Source organism: Marmota monax, unplaced genomic scaffold, assembly GCF_021218885.2.
Source record: "Marmota monax isolate L192 unplaced genomic scaffold, Marmota_monax_Labrador192_F-V1.1 WCK01_AAM20220418_F8-fsc00024, whole genome shotgun sequence".
Classification (NCBI taxonomy): Eukaryota; Metazoa; Chordata; class Mammalia; order Rodentia; family Sciuridae; genus Marmota; species Marmota monax.
The window spans coordinates 15975485-15992928 of NW_026695224.1; positions in this window are offsets into that span (position 1 = coordinate 15975485).

A 17444-nucleotide genomic window follows, 5' to 3' on the forward strand; every position below is an offset into this window, starting at 1 on the left:
AAAATCAGAATAGGCCAGGACTTTGTCCATCTCAATGTGAATACACTCCACCCCATATGTACACTTGCGGATATGGTCTCAAAGTCTCAAAGAACCAGAATCCACTAAGTGATGGGCAGTGTGTGTGTGTGTGTGTGTGTGTGTGTGTGTGTACATGCATGTGCATGCATACTCGTGTGTGCATGTGTGTTGTGTATTCACCATCTTGAGAGTAGTGAGATATGTGGCTCAACAATCTCAATGTGATCAGTAACATCCAGCCCAGAGAATTACAGCATAGCACAAGGGAAATCAAATTCTATTTAATGTCTGAGAGTTATGCTCAACTCTAATGCAGCACCACCACAAGACAGCCCCATTACCATTCCTGGTAAATAGCTAGCACTTACATAGCTTATCTCAATAGTACAGTTTCACAGTTTATTTTGTCAATTCTAACAGGACACCTACATGTGTAAGTTATGCCTGGTATAGTAACATTCCTTCCTACTCCCCAGGACCAAAATGCCTCTCATATCCCAGAATCTCATTGACATGCAAACTCTCTGTTTTCTCTTAGTACTTTTTTTTTCTATTTCCGTTTGGGGGAAATTATTTATGACCTGTTGATATCTCAAATGTTTAATTTTCCTTCCTTTCAGCTAATTCTTCCCCCAGGAAATCTCCCTTTGTGTGCAGTTCGTATCAAGGTGTCCAGCTCAATACACAGTGTACTTTGTTCTATCAAAAACTGTGGAAACTGGGAAAGAATTTTGAATTTTTTTCAAGCAAAATTTGATAAAGAGAAGAACATTTATTTGCTAACATTTTTAACTTAACATATGTCGTTATTATCCTTAAACTTTACATTTACCCTGTGAGGCAGGTGCTATTGTTACCTATGTTTTATAAATAAGGGGGTTTAAATTGAATAGGAATTAGCCAATGTTATTAGGTCACACAGTTAATGTCTGGATTGGAATACAAATATTTCAACTTCATGACAGAAAGGAAATCGGCCATGCTGATTCCTTCTATTTCATCTTATTTAGGTGCCATGGGTATTGATACTAGATATAGAATAAGGTAATGTTGAAACAAGGTGTATGGAGAGGCCACAGCAATGCAGGAAACACGTAAGCCTCTTGATGTGGTTTCCATACAGTTTTGTAAATCCTCTGCACCCAAAACTAGTAAAAGAAACTTAAATCTTATCTATTGTCTCAATGTCGGGCTATGATGGATCACATACTCGGGAGCTAGTCTTGGTTTTTACCATGAATTTTTTATGGATATAAAACTGTCACATAAATTGGTATCATGCATATGGGCATGCCAGATATTAGGAATTTGATTAGCTAGTGTTTGGATTGCTAAACGAAAGTATTGCCTGACATTTAGTCATTTGAAATCTAATTTTAGATATGATCTCCTCTGTCTTCAATATACTATCTGCTATTTTATCCTTTTGTAATTTGCGGTGTGTGTGTGTGTGTGGAGGGGGGCAAGTTGTTTGAAAAGTACCCTAACCCTGAAGTACTTAATACTTAACATACTATGTTAGTCAATTTCTCAAATTCTATCATATATAGTTTCTTGGGGTTTTAAGCCAAGGGTAATAACAGCCTGGTTGTTTCTTGGCATTGTTTACGGTAACATTTCATCATGGTAGTAAAATGCTATATATGACATCATTGCTGCTATTATCCCGGTTTATTTTTCTAAGTGTCAATGTCTGGGCCCTTACTTATAGTACACTGTGGACGCTTTTGATAAATGAAATATTCTATAGGCATTACAATGTTAATTACTATATAAGGTGGGTTTTTTTACTCTGTAGACATTTTTAAACCACCTTTAATCCAAAAATCTCTTGACTAACATGTTAAGAGCCAAATGATAGAAATGAGTCTATTCATAAATTTAATTTGTGGTTGAGTTTAATATCAAGCGTAAAATATTCTTTTGTAATTAAAAAGTTTCATATATACATGTAAGTTTTTTTATTGTATTTAAGTGTGTGTGTGTATGTGTGTTTGGATATGTGCACGTGTGCATGTGTATGCATATGTATGAGGTTGGAATATATGGAGAACTTTTTAGAGTCAGTAATAAAAGAGGCTTGACCTCTCATTTTGTAAACATCTACCTATTCCAATTAATATTACTCTCCTAAAATGTATTTAGAGGAACTTAGATTAAACATCTTAAGAACATTTAAAATTAGAGGATAAATATGTTGAAAGTATAAATTGAACAAGAAAAGTCAGTTGTTATTGTGATTAACTGGTAATTGAATTGACTCTATAAATGAAAGTAAATATGTCTGGCTGTATTACATATGCCCTAAGGATATGGCCATTTTGAACCAAAAGTATTCAGATGCTCACAATATTTAAATTTGCATGAGCATCATCCAAAGATGCTGGTTCAACAGGAAACCTGGGCAGAAGAAATGGCTTTCTTAAGTAGAATGATGAGTTCACTTAATCAGCTGGCAAATCCTTGACAGGGATTAATCTCCCATTAAGAAAGCAGGAAACTTCTCTAAATTGAATATGTAGTGGAGAATTATCCATCATTTTAACAGAAAGATTTTCTTTTTATTTCCTTCATCAACTACCTTCTGTATTGGCACTTTATGCATTCATAGTTATTTTCAGCTTAATCAAAACCAAATTATATTGTGTAATAACAAATACTACTTATTGAACATGGATTGTATGTTAGGTGCTATGCTAAGCACTCTGCATGTCTAACCATATTCTAACATAAATGATATTTTAGATATTATAAATATACTAATCTTAGAGTTGTCTTGCCAAAGCTCACAGTGCTAAAGTATGATGGTGCTGGAATCTGGCCTCTTTAGTTCACTCTTGAAATCATACTTTTAATAAGGTAGGATTGTTGTTGTTGTTGTTAATGAACTTTAATCTACTGTCTTAGTCTAGTCCATTCAGGCTGCTGTCACAGACTATCAAAGACTGGGTGGTTTATAAGCAAAATGAGGAATTCATTTGTCCCTGGAGGCTCTAAGTTCAAAATCTAGGTGGTGGTTGCTCCCCATCTTTTCACTATGCCTTCACCTTGAGGAAGGGGTAAAGGAGCTCACTGAGACTCCTTTGATAAGGACTAATCCTTAAGTCATACCTTAATGACCTAATTAGTTCCCAAAGGCCTCATGTTGAAGATTTAGTTTCAACATACAAATTGAGGCAGTGGGGTGGGGATAAGGCTTTAGCCTGTGTCACTTGCCCTCTTCTTTATGAGAGCAGGGCATAAAAACAACTCCAGAACTGACCTAATAATATGTCTGGATTGTATCCTGGTTTCATCATTTTTCAATGCAATGAATTTAGTGACTTATGCTATGAACCATAGTTTTTGCTTCTACAATGGTATTGTAGCAACTGGAATCTTTTATATCTACAGCATGTATATTTTTATATACTGTCTAGCCAGTAATAACACATCTACATGTGGATTTGAGACAGATTATGTAACCTCTCTAATAATATTTTGTCATTTGTAAAATGAACATAAGAATTGATCTTGCCACTGTGATAACAGTGAGATAAAGGAAATAAAACTGTTTAACCTGGTGCCTGATGTAGCTCTCACCAATAAAACATGTTTGCTCCCTACATCTTAGAAATAGTAGATGAACAATAATCTAAAATCCCCTATGTATAAATTGAGGATTTAATAAATCATGGTTTCTTAACCAGGGATTCATGCAATGTTCTAACTAATGGATAATGAGAAGTTACAAGGCATCTATGGCAGAGTCAAGGTGTTTGATGACTCTATAGAGGTGTAAAAGAGTAAAGAAGTAAAGAGTTTAGAAGGAGAAAACTATGCACTGACATGTGTAACTTGAGTTTCAATATGGTACCCTGTAGTTAAGTCAGTGTTCTGGACCTGCTAAAGCTACAAAGGGCAGCAGGAGTCATAGTCACCTCAGTGTTCAACAAGACACAATGACTAGGAGGATGTTTCTAGATAAAGCTCAGTATGGGTTAATTTTCCTGAATGGTGCTAGAAAGATCACAATGATTGCATCTGCTAAGAAATAGTTGAAATGCCTGTGTTTCGTTTGCACTTAATAAAGTTCCTCTACCCAATAATTCCTATACCCAATACTATACTCAGACACGCATGTGCTCATACATAAACACCAACTCAGGTCCTTTTACCATGGATTAGAGATAGCCCCGATGAATGTGTCATAGAGCATGTTTTTCCCTTTGACACTTTCTCTTTTAATTTCAACTTCTCAGTAAACAGCCTGAGTTCTGTAGCGGGCAGACATGGTTAGCAGACCAATACAAGACAGCATCTTGGAACAAACAAGTGAATGCTCAGTGATGTGATGGAGATGAAGGGTTTAGTGTGGGGCTAAGTGGGAGTATTCAGCATCACATCTTATAAAGAACCAATAGACAGAATTCACTCAACAGCTCCTAGAAGGAAATAGGAGACATTCAGAAACCATGTATTAGAGTCAACAAACAGAAGCGAAGCTACTCACTGTCAAAATAAGTAGGTGGGATAGACCAGCATGGTATACTAAAAAAGGCCTGATGATAACCTGGTATATGTTGGACAAAGAGTACTGAGTCACCACTTGCTCAATCTTGAGACTGGCACAGTAATCACTGTCTGGGCAGAAGTGACCAACAAAAATGGTGAATTTCCATTGGCTGGTGCATAAACTCTCCAGAGAAAAATTCTCCTTGATGCCAACTCCAGACTAGCCTAGATCCCTGTGTTCTGCTGCAAAACCACTGGAGTCCTACTTCTGAACTAGTTCCCCTGGATTCACCCATTAATCCAGTTACCAGTCTATACGTTAGTTAATCTGGGTTGTATTTAATGAATGCCAAGTCTCTGCTATGCACCTCACTAGGAATGTTGTTGCTCTGCTTAGATTCACTGGTACATAAAATAGGCAGACCCCATACCTTCATGAAGCCAGAGAGAGAAAAGAACATTTAGTCCAGGAATCCCCTCCAGCCAGTCTACTCATTTCTCATAAGTAAGTCACTACATGCAAGCTTACTGTCTGACATGTGGCAAATAAACTTCATAAGAGATGATAGAGTTTAACTAAATGGTTCTTCAAGATTGCCCCAATTCTACCATTCTAAAATAATGAGCATAATGATAATGACAACAATGACGATGCCAGTTTGACGATGATAACTAACACCTTTTAATGTTCACTCCATGCTCAATCCTCTGCTAATTACGTTACATGAATTAACTCATGCACTACTTTAGATGAGCACCTGAGAACAGTCATTATCATTCTTCACATTTTACATATGAGGAACACAAGCCCTAGGTGAGTGAACGTGGATAAAATCTTGAGAAGAGAAAATTGCAGAACTGGGTTGCCAACCCAGGATGACTAACTCTAAAAACCATCCGTGGAGACCACCTTCTTTCCACAGAAACATTTGGCAGTGATAGATAAAGATGCCTGTGGGTAACAGCATCACTGAAGTGAAAACACAATCTTTGCAAGTAAAAATTTTAAAGACAGAAGAAATATCTGCTAACTACAATCTGGGATTTTTCTTCTATCCATCGCACTCAGTGAAGTTTAAAAATTCAGGCAACTTTTCCAGCCTCCCTTGCCATTTAACTTACCTCTCCATTATTTTGTTGAAAGCATCACTATGGAAACCCATCTCTTCCAATTGTGTTTACAGTAATCTTTCCATTTTAACTACTGACTGGGATAGTGCTCTCTAAGTCTGGCTTTAAGTTAGGAGAACATAGTTGTAGATGGTTAAATGTTTAAAAGTACAACTGAAGAGCACTCTGAGCAGAGTCCTTTAGCTGAGATCTTTCACAGAGAAATTGAAGTAAAGTAGAAACAGTAATAATAACAGCTAGTGCTTTTTTAAATTCATATGATATATGAGGACATATGGGACAGCCACTCCTATGTTATTCTATTTCTCCAAAGAGTACTGGGAGATTGATATTGTAGATGAGGAAACTGAGGCACCATGAGGTTACATAACTTTCCCAAGGTCAAATATTTTGTAGCTGATAAAGCATATGTGACCTAATTTGCCAGATTCTGTAGACCCCTTGTCTTTGTTTGCTAATCTTGGTAGGTTTTTGCAATGTGATCTTATGAGCACTTATATCTGCTAGTTAACCCATGGCAAGTGATTTTCATGTCAGTTGATTTAAATTGACCTCTCCAGCAGCAGGATCTGAGACTGTGATCCTTGTGAAAATGATGTATGGAAGGGAATACTTCCAGGAAAAGAAAGTATTAATGAGATATTCTAAGTTCTTTCTCTTCTTCTTCCTGTCCTCTTTTTCATTCTCTCTCTCTGCACCCCCACCCCCCCAGTACCTCAAATCTAGATTCAAGAAGAGAAAAGCATGTATCATTCCATTTAAGGTCAGGATCCCACCTCTTGTTCAGTTAAATCTGGCTAAGAGGTCAAGTGTATACATATGGTAACCATTGCTAACCACAGAGCACTTCAGAGGAGTCAATTTTTAGTAAATATTAACAGACACACATCCCCCTGGATATCTTTTGCATTTAGCCTAAAATAAATACCTGCAATACACAGCTGGTTATAGCCACTAGCATCATAGATCTAGAAACTCAGTTAATAAGTTTAATGCACTTTGTATTATTTAACCCCTGGAGTAACCCTGAGAGGTAGATGCTATTTCCTCATTTTGCAAATGAATAAAGAGCTCAGAGAACGAAATAATGTGCCCAGGGTCACAGACATGCAGTGGTCAACTCGCCATTGCTGTCTTCCTCCCACATCATGATGCATGCTCACATCTCAGCTGCCTTAACAGATCCAATATTTCCAGGGGAACCGCCATTGGAAGAAGAATGTGTGTTCTTTTTATGATTCTCTCCAAATTTCCTCCTACATTAAAACAAGGTCAAGAAGGTCAGCTCTGGTCTCAGCCGACTCCTTTTAAGGAGCAGCACCAGAGTTCCCTGGAAACTATTCATCTTCCCTCCTGTAGCAGGAGATGGTCCACAGCATGCCACTCAAACTCCCAGAGTGTTTAGATAAATATCTCACAGACCATCTTTTTTTTCTCTCATTTTTTTTCCCACAACCCGCTCCCCGAACTTACATCCCTCTGTAATTCCCAAGAAATTAATCTTAGATAAGGGCAAGATTTTTTTAGACTAGAAAGTATTTCACTAGAAAGAATTTCCGTGGATTCATTTGAAGTATAAACAACTCTCAGAAATTCAATTTCACTGTCGCATATGGAGCAACTGCTATAGGCCAAGTACTAGAGTAAGATTTGAAGATGAAAAAGAAATGAAAAAAATGCCTTAATGTTTAAAAACGTTAAAAAAAAGTACATTAAAGACGTACTTTTTTAAAGAATAAATCTTTGCAAAAAACAACAATATGGTTTAAACAGCTAGGAGTTATTGAGGACTTTCTAACTCCCTGGTACCGTATTTTCCACATTATGATTTGTTAACTAATTCACTTAACATCTATTAGATATATATGATCATCACTAATTTACTGATTAAAGCTAATGATGAGAATGCTGAGCAACAGTGGCTTCCATGTGGAATCCAAGCATTCACTTTTTATTCTTTTCAATAATACCCTTCGTTATCTGTTCTGCAGTTCAGCAAAATATAATAAAATACAGACTAGGAGGATGAAATAAAACATACTAAAATACCCCACAAGACAAAGATGTATAAAGTGTCGCATTCGAGTGTGGAATTATGGGTTCTCTCTTGTACCACAGTCTTCGTAATGGGATTATCAGGGAACAGTGTCCTCAGGCAAGACTTTCAGGACACGCACTTTCATCATGTGTAGTGGCCTGTAGTTTTGTACTCTGGGAAAGTAGGAAGCAGGTTCAGAATCAAGTCAAGAATTATTAGCCGAGGGGAGGTGTAGAAAATAAATTTGTTTAAAACCTTCCGGATACTTGTGGAAAGTCAGTGTCACAATATCCATACAAGACTTGAAATGGAAGAGGGGGGTTAAGAGAAAGCAGGTGAAGGTAACGCAAAAGTCTGTTTAAGGGTCTAAATTCTGACTTCAAACTGATTTCACCTCATTCTGTATCTTGTTTCTTTTAAGGTTTTCTCTAAGAAAATTACTCCTATTGGTTTAGTTCCCTCAGCTTTACTTATATTGTGTCACATGGAAAATGAGAGCTCCTGGTATTAGGTGAGTGTTCAAATGCATCATCTGAAGTTCATGGGATAAATCTGCAAACTCAGCTCACAACATGTCTCTGTGTGAGTCCTGCTTCCTCGATCTGTTGAAGGGGAGAGGTTCTGCTATCTTGTAGGTGCTAGCAGCTGTAAAATGGAGCAACAGAGAGCTCAGTCTCCAGGATTCTGAGGTAAGAAATCATACATAGTAGAGTACGTACTAATGTCCCATTTCAATTCCATTCATAGGTGCACAGGGATGAATTGGTACAGCCACTAGGGAAATCAGATATTTGCCTTGACTTCCTCCTTTCCATAATACTGTTTTCTTGACACTGACCACCAGTACATCCCATGGATAGGGATCCCTCATTTTATTTTTGTTTTTGGCTAGGCTTTTAGAGGCATGAAGGTTGTTACAGAGCTGTAAAGCATGTTACAGTCTGTCAGATCTCATCACAATAGCCACAGATGGATGTTGATAGATTTGGCAATTAGATCATTCCAGCATCTGACATACACAAGGACTATATTTCTCCCTGTCTTAAAGACTTCATGGGATGCTGACTATGGCTCAGTCTTGCCTCGGTCCCCAAGGCAGTAAATTTCAAAGGAAATAATAGTTGAGTTTGTTTGAGTTGGTTTCCAGGTAGGACTATTTTAAAGGACAGAAGTAAGCCTTATATTACAACTTTCACCAGCTGGCCTCTTCTTCTTAAGAAGAGATGGCTGGTGAAGAGTCTCCCGTTTGGTGATGGAACTATGATCTTCCTCTTATGATACCATATTGCCTAATGTCACAATCCTCAGTGAGATCTGGTGATGTTCTTTTGGGGTCTTTGGGTAGTAGTGAAATAAAATTTGGAATGAAATAATAAGATAATAAATGATATATAGAGAAGAAAATCTAATGTTTGGATTCCTTAGTAGAGGTAAAAAAATATATATACTTTTACTATTTCAGCAAGTGTTATCAGATCTAGAACTTTGGCTCAGAATATGAAAACATTGGTTAAAATGCTAAGTGTCAGTTCTTTTGGCTGGAATTGTGTCAACTCATTGTGAACACATCAGTTATCTCCTGCTGGATCAGTTCTGATAGGGGATGATCAATGACTGATTAATGAAACATTAGGAATAAAGTTAAATATTACTGAATATGAGTTGTGTCTTTGTTAGGCACAATCTTTTCATATATTCAGACTTTTCATGGGTGAAAATAGGAAGAGCGAATAATAAGAATTAAATTCTACTGAGGACCTCTCCTATGATAAGCACTGTCCACATGTTTTACAAGTATCATCTTTTTAATCCATACACAAGCTGGGTTGTATTTAAATTTTACAGAAGAAAAAAGCTTAGTGCTTTGTCCAAGTATTTGCAAGAATTCTGATTCAAGATCCTGTTCTCTTACATATAAATTTAAAATGTCATAATAATGAAATCATTATTAGTGTCATAAGCTGAATAATGGCCACCCAAAAATAACAGGTGATAATCCATGGAATTTGTACATGTTTTGAGATGAAAGAGATTTTCATCAATTATCTGAAAAGACTCTATATCTAGTCACAATGGACCTTATAAGAGGAAGACAGAAGCGGATTCTACACACCAGAAAGAAGGCAATATGGAGAGAGATGCAGAGGTTGGACTGATTTGGCCATAGGAGGAAAAAATGGCAGTAACTACCAGAAGCTACAAGAGAGGAAATGAATGGATTCTTTCCTCAGAGCCTCTGGAAGGATCTTGGTCCTGATTAAGCCTGACACCATGATTTCATCCAGTGATGCTGAGCCACACTTTTCCCAGGTCTGGTCCCCAAACCTGGGAAAGAATGCATTCATATTGTTTAAAAACACAAGGTTTGTAGCAACTTGTTATGGCAGTCACAGGGAACTAATACAGACTGCAAAAGAAAGTTAACAGAGAACTTATGAAATACTCCATTATCCTTAGAGATTAGGAAAAATATTTGCACTGAACTCAGTGATAACTGCAAGGAGTAGAACTCGATTTGCTGACACCGGACCTGACATTTTCAGCTCAGATGGAGCATTTCCTATCTTCCAACGAGTATCTCCTCTTGAGTAATCACATAAATGCCCCCTTTGCCTTCAAAGAGCTTTTCTGATTTATTGCAGTCTTAATCTTAGAAAGCAGTGCTTCTTCCTTGCTACATCTCACTTGAGACCCTCATAGAATACCTTGTTAAGACATCTATGTTGCTTTTGAAAGGAAATAGACTATTAATCTGCTAGCATGCAGTTCTTTCCTGTTGAAAAATGTTCAGAATTACCTAACTTCCTAGGGTTTTGTATTGAAAGGTATACTCTACATAAAGGGCCATTGCTGATTCAGTCTGCACTTATTTTAAACTTAATTGCATTTTATTTTTTAACTTTACTGATTTCCTTATTAAATTATTATCATTTGGGGACGAAATAAATCAGTGGCATTTTCCTGAAGGGTATTGTTTCCCCCTTTAGTTAAATACATCACATATTTGTGGAAGGCAATATTTTGCACATGGAAGAAGAAAGAGTTTCAGGTAGAAAATTCTAGGAATCCTAGATAGACACATGCTGACATTAGTCCAGGTCTTATACTCTCTGATCCTTAGTTTCTTCATCTCTACATGTAATTGTCCTTGTCTGATCTCTACCTGACAAGGCTTTGTGTGCCTTTGTGTGTGTGTGCACGCACGCATGTAAGTGCATCCACAGACAAGGGGAGGCCAAAGGTGGTCATGGATCCAGCTGCACTTTCTTAAATTGTAGAGTTGTACATACATACAAAGGACTACAGCAGAGACATACCTTGAAGATGCTAATCCTCCAGGTGCAGAAACAAGAAACAGGAAGTCATTAAGTCAGGAAGTCATTAAGCAATTTGTAGATACTATGTAGATACTATGTTGGGGATGTAGAAAGAATCTTTCAAGTGTCAGGGATAAATCCACATTCTATAGCATTAAAATATAATAGCTATCAGTTTCAGCCCTTTTCTTTAATTTTTATTTATATTTTAAAATAGGTTAACCTTTTACATATTCTTCACAACCACATTCAATTGTTGCCGCATTGGTGAAATTCCTCCAGTCCTTCAAGGTAGAGTCAATTTCTTTTGCTCTGTATCTCACAATTATCTTCACTCCCTGAAACAGCACTTAAAACTACACTGCAATGGATCTCTGTTTTTAAGTCGGCTTCTTCCCCTAGTTCCCTCACAAGCACAGGTTACCTATGCCAGCCTGCACCATCCAATTCCTAACCATGCAACTAGAATATTAATGCATGCCAAATCATTTTCAATGGTGACATCCAGAGAAGTGTAAAAGCCAAATTCTAACATCATCTTTTGATCCATCTGCTCTGTTGAATAGCATTCAAAGATGATTTCTGACTTTGAGTTAATCTCTTTAAATATCACTTCCTCCATCCTATCATCTCTTTATCATTTGCATTCTACTCCTAACAAAGTGACTTTCTATTTAAAAAGTAATGAGTCATCATAGTCCCAAAACCCTCATAGGAGGTTTTATTAGAGAACTTCATAATAAATTTACATTGGTTCAATTGTAAAACTGGGGATCATGCATCTAATCTCCCCCCATGGTTTTGGATGTATCTGTTCATACTCCCTTATTCCTTTGATCAGTAATATTGACATACTTCACACATGGCTACTAAAGGAATGATGAGATTAAACTTAGGTATAGTAAAGTACAATGTTCTCATTCTTTCATTAAGATCTGACCTTGACATAAAGTCCTGTGGTAACCCTATTTTATAAGGAAATGATGGATACCCACTGTACGATAGACATTGGAGTTGCAGTTATAAGCAAAACAAGTTGAAGATGCTTTCAAGTTAGTTCTGAAGTCAGAGGGTGGAGAGGATAGACCATTACAAACCAAAATGAAAAGTGTTTTGATGAGCGAAAGTCCCACATCATAAGGAATCAGAGGAAGAGAATCCACTTGGGTCCAGGAGGAGCAGTGATTGTGGACTGTAAAAGGAAGTGACTCATGAAGTAAGAGGAAGGCTACCCCGGGTGAAGAGGGAGGTGGAAAACAATTCTTAGACCTCCTTCTCTCATTCCTCTCCTCTTTCAACACTCTCACAGGCATACTGAGCATCCTGCAGTGCTTTCAACTATTTCTTTATAATCTCATTTCCTTCCACCTTCCTCTAGACTATCTGTTTTCATTTTGTAAAGTCTCCTCTGCAGTTAGTCAAGTAGGATAAATAAATAAAGCAAGTACATCTCTTGGTTATAAAATCAAATAGATTTTACAGTGGGCCTATAACAAAAGCTATGGGTGATTTGAAGACTGTTTTAAAGGATGATCTTTGTGCTTGTGTACCAACCTTCCTTACTTTTATTCTAAAGACACAATTGTATAGTTCTTGTGATAATTGGGACCATACTGTTCCACAACTATTTTTTTTTTTTAAAACTGTACCTTGGTGTTTAAAATTAAATTCCAATCAATTTGTGACACTACATTTCATGTTCTGCTCCTATGAATGGTGGTAAAACATTTTAAGAGGCTTATTAAAGATTTCAAAATACAAGTCATGCTATCACAACAAAGACATATGAAAGAATTAAAGGTTGTCCCCCACTTGGATCAAAATAAATCAAAAAGTCCAGAATAACTACCAAGTTCATGTATATGCAAATACTTTCTTAGAAGTATAATTCTTCACCTTTAATTCTTAACAATGGAAGCTAGAGAAGATTTTAGTGGAAGCAGTGCTACAACCTGTCGCAATCTTGTTTATAATATATCTGGAGGAATATTGCATAAACTTTGAATTAGGGATAACAAAGAGTAGCAAAAGGAAACTATCAGTTTTGCAGTACTTTGCAGCTCTGGCAATCCTAGGCATTTGCTCTGAAGGCTCCCCTTTCCTCTTGAACTGAATGGAGCCCTTCTTCATCATCCCATAGGTATTTTCCACCTCTTCTTAAGCAGCACTTTTGTCTTCACACTCTGACTTCTTTCTTACTCTCAGAAGCTAAGCTAAAGCCTGAGGGTATAGCTCAGCAGTAAAGCACTTGCCCAGCACGCACAAGGTCCCAGATTCCATGCCTGGCATCCCAAATGGAAAAATAGAAATGAAAGAAAAAAACAAGTTCCAGAATAACAGCATCTTGTTTTGTTCAAGGCTGATCAGCCAACCTCTGGTTCCATTCACCTGAACCCTTCTTGGACACTAAAAGTAGTCATTGTTTTCTTTGTTTGTTTGTTTTTGTTTTTTAAAGCAATAATGGATATAGCAGTAGCCATGACTACTTATTCACTTATTCTATGGTATACTGTATATTGTTTCAAGTTGAGCTCAATTTAACCAGATTGGATTGTTGGGTTTATTTCCATTTCTTATGGCAGGAAACTAAGCAACCAAAACCATACAATTTATCATTGGCTTAGCTTGGATTCAGAATCAATTTTGTCTGACTGCAAATATCATACTCCATGCACAGGGAGAAGTCATTCTCTGAACCTCTGTTTGTACATCTACATAATTGAAATCAAAACAGTACCTGAAGCTGCTGTTACCCAGAAATAAATAAGATTAGCATGGCAAAACAAATAAAACACAATAAGTGCTCAATAAATAACATTCTTTCCTTTGTTTTCCTTCTGCTAGACTGCTTGGTAACAAGTAATATATTTGATCATCTGCTACAGAGACCTGTATATGATATGGCAAATGCTTAAGAAACACTTCCTGAGAGAAGAAATAAATGAGAAAATGAATAAATAATGAACCAAAGAATAGATGGATGAATCCTTTGAAGTTTCCTGAAAGTTTTTTTTTTCTTGAATTTTCCTAGATTTGTAATCTCTTCAGTTTTACTGAGACCAACAAGATAAATTTGGGAGGAAGCTGCAACTAGATATCCTTCTCCTTGGGTAAATCTCTGTCATGATGTTTTATAATCTTTTAATTATTGGTTCTTTATCATGTTCACAATTGATGCTGACCCCCTGACCTCATCTAATAATAGAGTAAAAGGCAAAAAGTGTTTGAGAGACTTATTTCCACCACTATAAATAGAAGTCCTGTGTTAGGTAACATACAACAATGTATTTCCATGAATTGATCATTTGTGTTGAGTCACTACCCATGTGCTGCAAACTCTTACAAACACACAAAATATGAAAAGTACAGTTTAAAAAATTATTTTGCTTTTTTGTTCTTGTAAAAATAAAATAAATTAAAAACCTAAGTGTGCCAGGCATGGTGGTACATGCTTGTAATCTCAGTGGCTTGGGAGACAGGCCCACATAGCATGCAGAATGCAACCTCATTCATGCAAAACCCAAGGTGAATGCAGACACATGTGTCTACAAAATTGAGAACATAGGCAAGTACACAGGATGAAATGTGATGGGGTGCATCCTAAGCTGTTGAAGATATTACCGCTGAACAGAAGTAGAAGATTTTAGGGGATGAGGTGAGTCTTTCATTATATCATGCTGCATATTTATATAGTTAATCTTTAAAGAAACAAAGAAAACATTGTTAGATCTCTAAGATTTCATAGGAATGATATTGTAAAATAGTATAGGGATAATGAGGCATATAATCACATTTGTATAGATTCTTTGTGGAAAAAAATCCCTGTGTTCATATTCATAACATAATCTTTTTATTTATAATTTTTGCTTGTAGAATAAAAACAATTATGATAAGTAAATTTAATTTGATGCATTGTTTGAATAGCAAATCTAGGTCTTTAATCTGTTAATGAAAATGTCAAAAATGATCAAGTCCGTATTCCTTCAATTTATAAGTGTGAAAATGTAGGCCCAGATAAGGAAAACTAGCTGGCCCAATCACACAGCAAATTTCCAACAGAGTTAAGGGAAACATGGCTTGAAATTCACACCGTGGATTGATTCTTTGGGAGCTTATTTTGATGGTAAAAATCAAAAGCGAGTAAATATAATTTGATGTCCATTATAATAAGGAGCTTAGTTATCTTTTTGGTCCCAGTATGCTTTATTTCCACAATACAAAGTAAAGGCTAGGCGAAATTTAACAATTAGAAAACACTGAGGTATCATCATGCTTTGTCACAGCCTTCGATTTCCCTTTGATCTCAACTTTGCAATTTGAAATCCAGGGAAATAATAAATAGTGGTGAAATATAGACAAAGCTTCCTTTTGTTTGTCTCACAGAATAGGAAGATGGTCAAATTGATCAGTCATCAAAGTAAAATGACCTGAAATAAATTCCAGACTCTTTGATGTGGCATTGGATGACAGTATCAGAGAAAGAGATCATTCTTCCCACTTTCCCATAATTGAATGATTATGTCTGTTTCTGAATGAGTTTCCCTAACTGCTAACTGGTAATTTGGCATCCTGACCTGAGTGAACGTGTGCAAAAGGGAGAAAGCACTGACCTGAGATGGAGGGATGCAAACAGAGACCCCTGAATTAGACATAATTGGAGCAGAGGACAGGTGATGACAAAAAGGCTCAGAAATGATTCCACCTGCCCTCAAAGAAATGAAACTGCTTCCTCTGAGAATGGGTGTAGCCAGGACCTCCTACAGGTGCAGATTCAGATTCAGAACACAGCAAGCGCAAACTGCAGTCTGGGGTTCATTTCTAGGGGTATGAAGGATAAAGCCTGAAAAAGATTAACCATTTTAATCTGTAGCACCCTCAAAAAGGAAAATACAGGGCTCTCTGAGTGGATAGAGAAAGGAACTCTCAAAAAGAATTGAAAGATATGTTACAAATTAAAATATTGCAAGAATAAAGATTTTGGAGGTATTGAATATTGTCTTGAGGACCTATTGGTTTTTATGCAATTACCCTGCAATGTGGGGAAATTGGTTAAATTTCTGGAATCCATTCTTTTTCTCCTTCTCTAAAAGCTGACAATGAGATAACTGTCCTTTTTTGATTTCTGAAGATGGTTATGTGAGGAGTAATGCCCAGCCCAGAGAATGGGCAACTTATAGAGCACATCTTCGATTTCATTTAGTTCCAAATGAGATGTCTAGCAATGTGAACATTGTCCCAGACTGTCAAGACCAGCTGCAAATCCCTATTAATTTGAAAATATTTTTTTAGAAAATTTTCTTTCTCCAAAATACCAAAAGCTCCATTCCTCACAGTTTCCATAATGTTTTTATATTTAACACTACAATGATAATAATCATTTTAGAGTATTTTACAGTTATTTATATCCTACATGGTCAGTTCTTTATCTCTAATTCCAAAAAATTCTAACTATTAATTGAATGATTTCAAATTTAGATATCCATCAATAACTCGAATGTAAATTGAATTTACATTTTCTAATCATCACATTTTCTCCCATAATATTATATAGATGATAAGTTTATACATTTACTTTTTGACTAATTAGTATTCACTATGTGCCAAGAAATGGGCAAGGCACAAAACTATATATATATATATATATATATATATATATATATTGATTAACTTTCTGAAATTCATTCCCTTCCTCCTTCTCTAAAAGCTGACAATGAGATCACAACTGTCCTTTTTTGATAACTGAAGATGGTTGTGTGAGGAATAGTGCCCAGCCCAGGAATTTACTTACAAGGAGCCTACTGTCAAGAAGAAAACATATATGCATAAGCATTGAGTTTTCCACAATACAAAAGTTGTCTAAGATTCCAGATAAAAGACACCGAGAGGCTATTTTATAGGGGGAACTACCCCAGTGGGAATAGGAAAAATGTTTTGATCTAATGTATATGCATATGTGTGCTTGTTGATGATGATGCTAATGTTTGTTAAGGTGGAAAGATAAACTTAGGTGCAGAAGTGTGAGGCCAAGATGGGCAGATCACTTGAGCCCAGGAGCTAAAGTTCAGGCTTAAAAAAAACAGAGAGAGAGAGAGAGAGAGAGAGAGAGAGAGAGAGAGAGAGAAGAAAGTTCTATATCTAGAAGTAATATGGCATATTCAGCATGGTTAGAAAGCAAAATGCTAAAAAGATCCTGGTAGTAGATTGGTTAGCAACACAGTTGATACCAGATTGACACAAAAGTCTCTTCTCTGTGTCCCATTTTGCTCCTTAAACCAGGGTAACACTGTGGCACAGATCAGCTATCACTTCCATTCCGTTTGTCCATATTCCCCGTTACCCCAAGAATATGAGCCTATGAGCTCTGATATCTTCCTACTTTCCTCTGCCAACAGAGTGACTTAGATACTTCCTCAGACTCTAGTCCTATATATAGCCATAGCAAG